The sequence below is a fragment of the Anas platyrhynchos genome, chromosome 9 (genome assembly GCF_047663525.1).
Source record: "Anas platyrhynchos isolate ZD024472 breed Pekin duck chromosome 9, IASCAAS_PekinDuck_T2T, whole genome shotgun sequence".
Lineage (NCBI taxonomy): Eukaryota > Metazoa > Chordata > Aves > Anseriformes > Anatidae > Anas > Anas platyrhynchos.
Genome location: NC_092595.1, coordinates 21481310 through 21494539, shown reverse-complemented (window position 1 = coordinate 21494539; position 13230 = coordinate 21481310). Strand labels below are relative to the sequence as shown.

The 13230-nt window shown below is 43.5% G+C and overlaps 1 long non-coding RNA gene across 7 annotated transcripts in view; it reads right to left on the bottom strand.

Moving 5' to 3' along the window:
• LOC106019236 (uncharacterized) overlaps positions 1-13230 on the bottom strand; it is a 114174-nt gene that overhangs the window by 97050 nt on the left and 3894 nt on the right. Inside the window, exon 1 of one of the 7 annotated variants that reach the window (XR_002405232.4) lies at positions 6554-6607. The exons of the other annotated variants lie outside the window; for them this stretch is intronic. This is a non-coding gene — a long non-coding RNA (uncharacterized lncRNA). Of the gene's footprint in view, positions 1-6553; positions 6608-13230 lie in introns of those variants that run through there. 7 annotated transcript variants of the gene reach the window in all.

The following is a 13230-nucleotide window of genomic DNA, read 5'->3' as shown; positions in this document are numbered from 1 at the left end:
AGAAAAGGATTCAGTGGATTCACGAAGAGGGCTTGGAGCCATCCTGAGGTATCACGTAATTAAAGGGCTGCGTTAACCTTACAAGTGTAAATGCCAAATTTGGAAGGAGTCAAGATCTTTCCTGTCACACACCAATATTAATGCTGACACCGTTTATAATTCACCAGAAGTTTCCAAGCTGGCTAAAAAAACTTTTTGCTGGTCCTACGTGCTGTAAAGGTTTGAAGACTAAACACTGCTTTTAACTATAAGCAAGACCTGGTACTGTCACATTACTTGTGACTAGGGAGAAGATCAAAGCAGCAAAAAACCTCAGGATCGTGCAGAACACCTTTCCAAAGGAAAACAAGCTATGAACTGCTTTGTCCTTGGGGTTTTTGTTTGTTTTTAAAAGGCTGCTAAGCTTAAGTGGTATGTTACCTAAAACAACACAGCAAAGCCAAAGACCACACATTTTCATGTCTAAATAAGTTTATGTTGCAATATAAATGTTACAATATGAAAGCAAGGTTTTTCAAGGTTTTATAACGAGGGTTATTTCAGACAAAAAACAACATTGAGCTGTTCCCACAGGAATCTTTCTTTTCCTGATGCCGTGTTCTTTCCACCTCCATCTCCTTTTCATTTAAATTCTTTCTTCTTACAATCACATCTCAAGATTGCTTCTTTGCTTAGTAGATGCATTTTGAATAGACAGAGCTAGCCCAACCACAGCAACAGCTGTGCTTTGTTGCAGAATTTTAATTAAAAAGAACAGCTCCTATTATGGCCCCCATTTTCCCAACCAGTAACCAAAGAAACTCGTTCTCCAGTTTAACATCATGTTTTAGTGTTGTTTCTGACATTTAGCTGACATTCTAGTTGTATCCTTTACTCTGATAGCCATCATGTGCCTCCTGGACAGACATGGCCCTTAGCTCTGTCTTTACATGAAAGAAAGAAAACAAAGCTAACAAGGACAACCTATCTAATGTAATAGTTAGGCATCTAGAAGCAAAGAGATTGGGTTTTTACCTTAAGATATTTGTTCTCTGAATGTCATAGTACTCTTGCACAAAGCAAAACCACTTTCGAGCACCCCTGCTCTGCCCAGTCCTGTGGCCAGGGATGCCAAGTCTTCTCGGAAGGTGACTGCCAGGAAAGAATTAGTTCACAGCACCAAATAATCCCCTCTTAATAAATCACATCATAAGGATCCCAAGCAGATCCATGCAAGAAAAAAAAAATAATCCAAAAACCCATCTCCAGATGTAGAAAGCTTTGTGCAATTTTGCTAAATCTAAAGTCTCGATCCATAGCAAAATAACTTTCCACTAAGATGAAGTGACATTTGTTTCCCCACAGAGAAAGCTAGGGAAAGGAAGGATTTCACATCCCCTGACTTATTTTGTCAGGTTGAATTTGATCTTACCCACATCACCAATTCAGACACCGAACACAGAGAGCTCCAGGGGAAAGGCAGCCAGGCAGTTCATTACAGGAAAAAGAATTTTTTTTAAATGTAAATATCACAGAATTGGAGGCTAGTATTTCCCACCCTACAAGGCACGTACATATACTTAAAAGCAGCTGCCTCGTGGTAAATACCTTATATCTTCTCTGCTGCTTAGAGAGCACCTTATCTCCTCCGCAAGTTCATACACACTTCTTCCACCCTCATGGGTTTCTAAAACCTGAAGTCCCAAATAAGTTGCTTCATACAAGGGTTCACAAAACATCTACATCTACAGTGGCTCAACACTGACATCCCACCTCCTCTACCAGAAGAGCTGTAAAAGACAACAACCAGAGAACAGAGAGCCACACGCCAACCACACTGTACTCCTTGTTGCACTTGCACGCCAGGCCTCCAGAGCAGAAGGCTCACGTTCAAAGCTCCAGGCACTCCAACAACCTGAACTGCTGCCACCCGGCAGCTCTTCTGGGACTGCTTCGCCGTGAACTGGCGAGCCGCTCGCTCTCCCAGCACCGTGTGCTCCCCTCGCTTGCACAACACATTTCTCTACTGCTCCCATGGGAAATCGGCAGTCAGGCCAGGAACAGAGCGAGCCAGGGAAAACTCAGAATGCCTTTCTATTCCAACCTGGAGATATAAAAAGCATCAGCCGGCTCCTTTCACTAGCACGAACATTCAGACCTTCACATTGTTAGAGTGCTTAATTCCTGTTGAACTAAGGCATATAAACACCTACAAATCCAGCCTTGGCTGACTTGAATGGTCTTTAGTTTCTCTTTGGGCATTTAATCAAGTCCCTAAGTCATCATATAATCAAAGAAAAAAAAAAAAAGAAAAAAAACAACCACCAGCAGAGATGATTTTAAAGAGGCAGCAGGAACTCGGAATCCTAAAAGCAGAATCCATACCAAGGAAAGAAGGAGGCAGCAGCATCTCTGCATCTCTTAACACACTCTCCTTGTCCACACTGAAAGATAAAGCTACTGGTTGGGCTTTTTTTTGTTGTTATTATGTTTGCTCAGACTTTCTGCTCAATCAAGAAAAAGTCAGGTAGACATTAAGTTACAAGAACCTTTAAGATATATGTCCTGGTTTCAGTTAGCACAGAATTAATTTTCTTCCTAGTAGCTGGTGGAATGCTGTGTTTTGGCTTAGGATGAGAAGAGTGCTGACAACACCCCGATGCTTTAATTGTTGCAGAGCAGTGCTTATACTAAGCCAAGGACATCTCAGCCTTTTGCTCTGTCCTGCCAACGGGCAGGCTGGGGGTGCAGTAAGAGCTGGGAGGGGACAGACCCAGGACAGGTGACCCAAACTAGCCAAAGGGGTATTCCATACCATCTGACGTCATGCTAAACAATATATAGGGGTGGCTAGCTGGGGGGAGGGGGCCGGACTGCTCGGGGTTAGGCTGGGCATCGGTCAGCGGGTGGTGAGCAATTGCATTGTGCATCACTTGTTTGTACATACTATTACTTTCGTATTATCACCATTGTATCATTATTATTATTATTGTTATTATTATTTTTGTTATTATTATTTTCCTGTCTTATTAAACTGTCTTTATCTCAACTCACGGGCTTCACTTTCCATTTCTCTCCCCCGTCCCAGAGAGGGAGGAGGGAGGGTGAGCGAACGGCTGCGTGGTGTTTAGCTGCCGGCCGGGTTAAACCACGACAATATAGCAACGAAATACAGAAGTGCAGCTTTGCCTCAGGATACACAAATCACACAACGCAGGTCAGTGGGACATAAATTCTATTCATACATGGAAATGTTGTCTATGATGTGACTGCATAATCAGGCCACATGGGTCATTATCAAGAATTAAATAAACCAAAGGATTTCACAAAGAGCACAGAAATGATAGAAGTGTAAGGAGCTTGAACAGACTGGAATTCAGATTTGTGATGCTTTGGGATTGAAACAGAATTTTAATTTCAGATCTACATCTTTAAGACCTGGTAGGTCTGAGCTATGTTCAATACTGAGTAGCTGAAGAAAACAGATGTTAGTGCTCCCTAACACTGGAGAAGGTGAATAGCTGGGAAACTGAATGAAAATCACTCTCAATATCATCCTTGTATCTCAAGGATCTGGAGTCAGTCCCACTTACTGATGGAGAACATGAGAGACATAAAAGCACGTGGGGTCCTTGCATCCATAGTCATGTACCCAACGGGTCAGAAAGGTCCCTTCCACTGTGCACAGCCAGCCTGATTGACCTCCACAAGCACCGAGCATCTAAAGAGCCCGCTTTGCTACTCGTATGCAGCAATCCAATCCCATCCCATAAGAAGAGGGAAACGTGGTCTTTGTCAGATCCACGTAACTACCAGCACTGCCCTTAACAGGCCCTGCAAATTGGATTCTTCAGGATTGCTGCACGTGAGCAGAGCAATTTCATAAGCACTGGCTTTAGGACAATTTAGGAGTACTAAACAGTACTCCTAGCAGTACACCAGGGAACTATGGCATAAACCCTGAGGCTACCACAGTGAATACCACTTCGAGCAGCCCTTCCCAGATCCTTCTTTGTGGTTACACAGGGCAGTCAGCTGTCCCGCCTGCATTGTACCTTTAATATCCACAGAATGATAAACCGCTGGGGGGTTCCAAAGGCTGGAGAGGCCACAGCTCTCTGAATTCAACCCCTCTGCTCACCTGACAACTTTCCTAGAGGACCCCACAGTGTTCCACAGCTTGCAGTGGTGCTGGGACACACCAAGCAGCTAGCACATCAACTCAAAAATTTCAGCCACCAAGTTCTGCTCAGCTTAGAGGTAGCATGAAGATAAATGTTCCCTTCCACTTTTGCTGAATAGAAGGATGCAGACTGCACTGGCAGAGAGTAATTCCTTTAAAATGCAAGTCTAATACCATAATGTGATTATCCAAGAAATTTTAGCTGCTTACAACATCAGTAATAAAATAGTGTATCAAGACATTGTAAGTATTTTAAATAACCTTTTTCTGTGTAAGTAGTTTTTTTTTTTCCCCCACAGATAAGCTATGCCTGTAGAGCTTAAGAAGATAAGAATGGTTATTATTTGATTTGACCAAAAAAGCTTTGTGGCACAGTATCTCCAAGAATAACCTACAATGGATACACAAGGAATAGAATAAAAGCAGAGGAAGCACAGAGTAATGCTTGCCCAGAGTAGTCCCTCAGCATCCTGATATTTCCTGTCTAGCATCTTTCTCAGCCAGAGACCAAATTGTCTCTGGCACATTTTGATGCCAGCTTACACCTGCACAAAGCCATGGCTCTCCCACCTGCAAGAACTGGAGGGAATGTGGTGGCACCATGCGTGCTCCCTCCAGCAATAGCAATACATCCTTTTCCTTTTACCTCCACATACTGCTCCAGTGTTATGGCAACACAAACAACAAATAGAAAGGAAGACAATGTGAACTTTGAGCATAATTGCCATCGTCATGACTTAAATGAAAAAGAGATATGGGAAATTTTTAGTGCGTTTCCACATTTCCTTGAGCATCTTTTGCCAGTATTTCAATAGATCCTAAGTCTCGGTCTCTGCCTACGCATTGCTTTTCACAGGCAGATCCCCAGGTATTAATTATGCTCTGGCAGTGGTTTTCAGGGAACTCTTCATACATCTCCAGCAATATTAGAAAACCAGTGCCCAAAGGCCAATCCACTGATGATGACTGCAGTTTCTCCCTCTAGTCTGCTGCTGAGATAGCAAGCAGCACAAAAGCCTGGGAAGCAAAGCAACGGGAAGGGTCCATTAATATACCGTGGCTCTCAAAGAATAGGTCATTGAAAATAAACCTATGCATTCTTTCCATCTTCAGTTTGCTATGTCTTGGTGTCTCAGCTGTCTGTATTCCAGAAGACGTACTTTCAACACCTCCAAAGACAATATATACCAGAGACCCCCAAAATTTGTACTCTGCCACATTCTGCCATTCTCACAGAGACTTTTATGTTCCACATGAAATATCAGAACAAAGCAGCACACCTCACTTAGCACCTTTGTTCTCAAATCACCCTCCAGGTTTTTGGCACAATCTTTCCTGCTAAAAACAGAGGTTTTGTTCCTGAACTGCGTGACCGTACATAGATATAGACGAGTGTACAAACACGCATAAGCCAAGTTTACTGAAGAGCATGAAAGATTTTAACACCTTTCACTACATTTTCTTCTTAGAATTTTTAATATTCATTTACAGATTACTAAAATATTTATATGCAAAGCCTCTCTCTAGGTTAAGTGATGATAGCAGGGGTTATTAGCTAAAGGGACTTACAATCAGCACATCTTTCTAGCTTTCTAGAAATGAAAAGAAAATAAAGAAAAAAGTTTATCTTGGATTTCTTGAAACTGGACTCGGCATAGAGCCAGTTATGGCAGCAGGGTTGTTGAGCCCGTTGTGGCATCTGCAGGTCTGCCTCCTGCTCCCCCTTGCCCTGCACTTCACTACTCATCTGAAGCAAACCTCAGAGCTCCAAGTGCACCATCATGAGACATTTTGGATCAACCAAGGATTGAAACACTGACCTCCAAAGCACAAAAGTATGAGTTCTTCCTGCTAGAACACCAGGCTCTCAAGCAAATGCATCCCATATGCACACATCCTCTGTGAACTGGGCACAGCTGGGGATACACACCACATAACACGCCCACACACGGATCCATAGGTCACCCAGCAAAAATGTGGGATGAACGGCTGAATACAGTGTTTGAACACAGTGACTCATAGCACAGCTTTTCTGCAGCTATGCAAAACACTAGAAACTTCTCAGCCACACCAGAGAAATCAGCAGCAAAATTTGAGTTCTGCAATCTCTTTGGGCTCCCTGGCTTGATCCTCTCTAAGCACATTTTCCTGATGCATCACAAATATCTATAGACAATTATCCCGAAAGCTCAGCAGTCCTGGGGATCTGCAAAGTTCTTGTCAAGCAGAGGTGCATTTTTACCTTCTAAGATGCTGTAATACACCTCACAACGCTAACAAATTCCTTGATGGAAGAGCCTGACTGCTTTCTTAGTGCAATGGGATATTCTGGTCCACAAAGAGGCAGAAAACTTTGCCAACAAGAGATGTGAGAAAGAACCAAAAACATACCTTCCAGCTACAGGAGCTGCACTAAAGATGCCTTCCTCCCTTCCATGTTCTGAGAACAAGGAAGAAAATTGTGGGAGAAGGCCTCAGGGCCTTAAATGGCCCTGACCAGGCACACCTGGGGCCTCACCACAGAGACATGGTCCTCACAGCTGGTTCTGGCTGCACGAAGCCCAGAACAGAGCACAGGGAGCTCAGCCTGCAGCTGTACATGGACCAGAGGCCCCAGCCTGGGCAGGACGTAGCCCCTGGGCCATGGGCAGGAGTGGAGGAGGCTGCAGGAGGGGCAGGCTGGGGAGATTAATGGTGATTAGTGCCCTGGAGGCCCTGAAGGGAGAAAAGCACTTGTGGCCTCTGGGAAGTAAAAGGAGATCTCATTTATTAGTACTGTCTCTGAGCTTTATGTCTCAATGCTTCTGTTGAGACAGATTCCCCTTAAAATTGTCCTTTGAGTAGCGATGCAGATGGCAATGACTTGTGTGTACTTTTAGGCAGACAGGAACATCAGCTGTGCAGCAGGTAAATGCATTTAGTGAACTTCCACACTTCTGTAGTGCCACAGGATCAGGGCCCGGCAGTGGCCTGGCAGCTCATGCAACAAATCCTGTGGTTTTGCTCACTAGATTTATGAAAATGTCTCCATGCAAGCTGCTGTTTTTCTCTTGCCTCTGTTTGTTTACAAAGAAATCCAGGAACTGCTGATTATCCTGGCTCCCACAACTTCTGTCAACTAGCAAGTAAAGCAAGTCACATATTCATTTACAGATGCAAAGCCAGTACATTACATATTTCCCTTCAAGTATCAACAACTCCTAACATACACAGGGATAGTTCAATGGCTAGGCATCAACTTGCAACAGACCTGAGGTAGCAAATAGTAAACACCAATTGCTAGGTGAAATTCAGGCAGACAACCGCGTGCATACAGAATGGCTAGGCTCCTGCTACTTCCACTAAGGTAAAAACTGTGTAATAGTTCCCTTTAAGATGTTCATATGCAAAATACTCAAACTGATGAGCTCTGGGACATCTTAGTAGCTTAATGAACTGTTTCACTTTTATTTTATGTCTGGTACAGATGTGTCACACTGTATGCAGTGGGGATAAAATGATTTTATTCCTGACACATACAGACAACCTCTGTCTGTTCTTAACTGTGGAGAGCAGGGGGCTGTTTGTTTAAACTGGAGGCTGTTGGCTCTGATTCAGCCTCCCAGTTTCTCTAGTGATCATACTTGACTTGATGAAAGACTGAGATATTTCTAAGTCTCACGCCAAGATGTCCAAGCCCCTGTCCAAACCAAGAAGGCCCCTGTCCTGATCACTTCAGATTCCACAAGCTAGGAGTCAGCGCTTGTGTAGGAAACCTCAAAACAAAGCAGCATGTTATAAAATGAGAGCTTTCCTATTTCTCTCACATTGCTCCCCACTTCTGAAGTTCAAGCCTTCTTATACGTTATGTCCTATATTTTCATCCTTTCTGACTTTTCTGAAAGAATTTTTATTTTTCCCAGTAAAAGTAGACCTGTAAGAGAATTGAGCAAAATTGTGAGGCCAAACTCTCTTTCCCAAACTGGCCCCAAAGCCTAAGTTTAATAGTTGATGTTTCATAGGATTTTTCTCTGACATTCTGTCCATTGCACCTTACTCAGTACTAGCAGCTACTAAGAAAAAGACAAAACGTGTTCTCATCAAAACTCTTAGGTCTGTTTCCAGTTAAGGGTGCAGTAAAATAACATGTCATTTATAAATTGGATGGAAAAACCCAAAGAGATTTAAAGAGAGACTGGTTTCTTCTTGGAAAAATAAATGTCATCCTAGCTCCACCTTTTCTTCTACACACAGGCCAGACCAAGAGCAGGGGAGGTCACATGGCTCTTTCTGTCAATGAGATGAATATTTCCTTTATGCTTGCACTAGAAAAGTTTGTAGCTAGCAGCACCTTTAACAATCACATTAAAGCAATGAGTGAGATACAATTATTGTCTTCAAATTGTTTTAAATATTGACAGAGTTGCCACATGACTAAGACCTACCTACAGTCCATGGCCAATGTGACCCTTGTCACCCAAACCACATAACTAGATCACACTGTCCCACCTCTCTGTTTACCACATCTCCTCTCCTAGACTGCAAGTTCTGTAAGATAAGAGCAGCTTTTTTTTTTATCCCTCCCTTTAGGAGCTAGAAAATGAGGCCCCACCTTGACAGATTCATGACAGTAACTGCTTTTAGTCAAAAAATGATTTACAAAGTTTAAGTAAGTTGGCATTTCCTCAAAAGTAAGCAAAACCAAAATGGCTTTGACTTGAAACAGAGCTGCTTCAGTAAAACATTTGCTTCTCGTAAACAGGGAAAGAAGAGAAAGGATAGGATATGTGATTTCCTGATTACATCCAAGAAGATGCAAGCTGATTTCTATCAAGTCCTGAAGGTATCTACATCTCATATCAGATGAGATATGCCTGGCTGCCGGGGTTCAGGATAGCAAAATCTTAGAGCGTCTTGATGTTAGTATGCAACTTTATACAAGTTACAGTCATTGGAGCAGGAATTAAAATCCAGTATATTGTTGCCTATATGTATTTGCTAACCACTGGGCTAGAGAGTATTTGTCATATTTTGTTCTCTGGTTCAGGAAAAACATAGTCTATACTGTAAGGACATAGGTCCAATGGGAGAAATTGCGAGTGTACTGCCCTTTCTTCCTAAGACATTCAACAGCACTGTTAATTCAGTGGAATTGGATTATCCAGCTCCACCCAACCACAGATTGGAATTGACTCAGGGATTCCCAGTTTCTGGCCAAATGCGTTAACTACTGAGCTAAATAAAAGGGAACAATGACTGTCAAGACAAAAATAAATCCCAGGAGTAACTGGTTAGAGAATTTGACCTGAATTCATAAATAGTTCCAGGATGACCTAAATACCATTTTCCCAAACTTCTTAATCGCCAGCATTTTTTCCTTGCTTTGCAGGCCATTCGGCTCATATGGAGTACCTCACTGTATGCATTTAAACATCAGCAAACATAAGAAGATAAAGTTTTATTTTTATACAGCTTAGATAGAAAGGAACTCACTTTGGGATTCATTAGTCCACACTTATAAAGCTGTCATTTGGTTTTCTAGAGTGACCATCATTGCAAACTTATCACTGCAAGTAACACAGCAGACAAAATGACCACAGTCATCCTCAAGAACAACATTCTCCCAAATTAAAGGTCACAAAACGCCTGACAGAATTGCCCTTTTCATAAGTCACTGGAAATATTAAAACTCCTGAGAATAGAGGATGACATGGTATCATCCTCAGACACAAAGCAAAACGAAAGGGCACCTAATTAGAGGTTCACAAATATCAACAAGGCAAAGTTGAAGGAGACTTCAGCCTGTGGGAAAGAACAGCTTTCAACTGCCACGTGCTTGAGGTCATAGCTATGATCTCTACCACAAACCATCCACATCTCTTCTCCACCTCCATGGACATGGCCAACAGGTAGTACAACATGGTAAGAGGGAGAAGTGTTGGCTAAGCATCTCCACGTTGTTTTTTATCCTACAAAATTAAGCTTTGTAAAGTACAAGCAGACATCAGAGCTATTTGCATTAAAGACACAGCAATGATAAAACATCCATTGGATGCACTCAGTGCATCGTTCACCAGGCTTTTCAGAGCTGGATGGCAAATATTATCAGTTAAATAGGGCTTGACAAGCCTAGCAACTGGAGGATTTACTCAGATGGGGGATACGTAATTAAGCAATAAAGTGTACCATGCCACGCTTGCTAGGGAGTAATAACATGCCTCAGGGGGCATTAAAAATTGTAAAGCTGCAAGCAGTGGCACCCAAGAGGTGCAATTATGAAGAAAATCACAAGTGTATTGCTCTTGTTGTGAGCCTGGTAGTTAAGGGCCTGCCTGGCACCCACCGGGCCTGCCTGGCCCGGCCTGGCAGGACCTTCCCCTCAGCCACGCATGGAGGCAGCCACTGCCACAACCAGCCTGCCACCATACATGGGCCCCCCCAGTGTGAAAAGGCCTTAGGTGGAGGCACTGGGATGTCCTCAGCCCAAAATCCCACTGGAACAGCCCCCCAGTGAAAATCTCCCTCCTAGGCCCCAGTAGCACTTTAAGGTCTGTGCAGCACTTACAGCCCTGCACCAAGCTGTACCTTGTCCAGAAGCAGTAATTCTCATTTCATTTTTTGTTTGTTTGTTTTTCATCACCTTACAGTTCCTTCTGTTTAGTGGCATAATTAAGAGAATGCTTTCCAATACCTTTCAGCTGTTCCATGCCTATAAGGAAAATGTCTGGAAGGCCACATAGAAACACCAAATGAGGGCAACCGGAAGGCCAGGACATGTCTGCCCTATTTCTGCAATAGTTAAGTTTTAATTCCCAACAGGTTAACCCCTGTTGGGGTCAGAAGGGGTGTTGGGGTGCCCCAAGAGCCCCCTGCCTGCCCTGCATGGGGAAGGGCCATGGTGTTGGTGTGGCACCACTGTGCCAGGGCAAAGCAGGAAGAAAACTGAAGGGGAAAAAAAAGCATATGTGAAAGGCACACTAAAACAAGCTATGGTATTAACCACCCTTTGGGGAAGTCTGTGACTGAAGGCAAGGAAAAACGTGTGAGAGAAGAAACGAGTGACTAAGGATGGCACCACGTTGCAGAGCACCCTAACAGCTGGCAAAACACTCAGCAGTTCATAGGAGATACCCTCCAGCAAGACGAGCCAAGAACAAACCCCACATTTATGAAGTTGACAAATATACAAAGTTAACAAATTAAGATTTGTTTTACTACTTTAATTTTATTTCTACTATTCTATACAAGAAGAGACCTATGAAACGCAGGTAGTTCTGGGGAGGACAGGGGACTCCATGGAAACCAGAGCACTGGGCTGGAAGATGCTAGATGGAAGGAATTGGGGCAAGCAGTTATGTGTGCAAGGATGAGCTGTCCTAACAAGTCTTCAGAGCTTCTATTTTAAACGTTTAACCAAAGAAACCGCTTCCTAAACACATTAGCTGTGACTTTACAACTCAGCATGGGTTCTCCAACTCATCCCATTGTGCTTTAACACGCACATCCAGCGACTGCATGGGGAAATAGTGAATTTCAGGCAATCTTCAAAATTAGGGGAGCAGCGACAGCAACTATGCACTTGCAAAATAAGCCAGTTCCTGCATACTTAATCTCATAGCACTTTGGGTATACGTGAAGTCATTATTTACACACACAAATAATGTCACCAATAACATGGAAAGATCAGGAGAAGAGGGAAACAAGGCTAACGTGGGTAGCTGACATTAGAGCATGGTGCTGTTTTCCCTGTCTTGCTGGCTGCTTGCAACCCAGTCTTTCCCTAGGGCTTTGTAGCATAGTGACTTTTATGGACTAGGGTTTAAATGGAACAGTTTGGCCTTCAGATGCAACAATAGCTTACGTGCAAGACTCCTTAAAAGCATGGGTCTCTGGAGGGGAACATGAGGATGTCTACAGGAATGAGTTGGCTGTGGCCCGAAGCAGCGGAGCAGATTTGTGTAATCCTATCCCTTATAGACCAAAGAGAGGAGTTAATCATTTTCCAGGCAGTGCTTCAAATTGGATCACTAGGGATATCTGTGAGGATTCCAAAAGAAATGTTCCTGACTGCCATTAATGTGCTCCCAGTGACGTATGACACACACACACACAAATCAGCAGCTAGCCTGGAAAAAAAATCAGCTTGTGTGCAAAGGTGCATTTAAAGCAAATGACATCACAAGGGACCCATTAATTTCCAGGACAAATAATGACTCCTACTGCTCTTCCACGTGTGCCCCAGCAAAGGGGCGCAGGAGCTGGATGCAGGGCATGCATACAGTCCAGCTTCCATCCTTGAAAACTCCAAGGGGCCATGCTCTGTTTCCATAACACTTTTTACATGCTTACTTTTATGAGTCTCTTGATGACAATCTAAATCCTGCCTGTTCTTCAATAAACCATTAATCTCCCAGATAGAGTTCAGGGAAGTTGCTGTGTAGCAATAAAGTGCGTGTTTCCAGAGCTCAGAAGGAACAACAAAAAAAGTGAAAGGGAGTGACATTGTTTTTACAAGACAACTTCCTGGCTTGGGTTTGAGGGGCATGCAGGGTTATCTTCCCTAAATACTACCTGGAGCCTGCCCCAGACCTCCCTGAACCGTAATGCCACTTTGCAGGTAACATTCATGAGAACAAAATCCACCTCTCCAAAATAAGAGTCAGTGAAAGGAAGGGACTGGTCATTTGCTGCATGAAATTGCCACGCTGATGGCACAGGGACAACATTCAGAGCTCAGGAGCCTGGGAGCCTTTTGTGAGCAGTAGCACTGGGACTGTGCCTTGGTGAGCAGATACCAGGTGAGGACAGTCAGTGCTCGTCATGGCTCTGCCAGTCCACCAGACCTGGCATGGAGGTCAGTGGTTTCACTACCTAACTCACATTGCCCAATTCAGATGCTTGCTGTTGCTTTTGCAGGCTGAAGCATAAAATGTCTCCTCTTTATCTTCAAGCTGCTTCCTTTCGGTGTGCTGAGGGTACCAGTCTCACAGATACAGCATTGCGAAAACCAGTAAATCCCCACATCAAGCTTGGCTAGTCCTGTCCTGGGTTTGCATTTGAACTGGTGACCCACAGTAGAAGTAATGAGT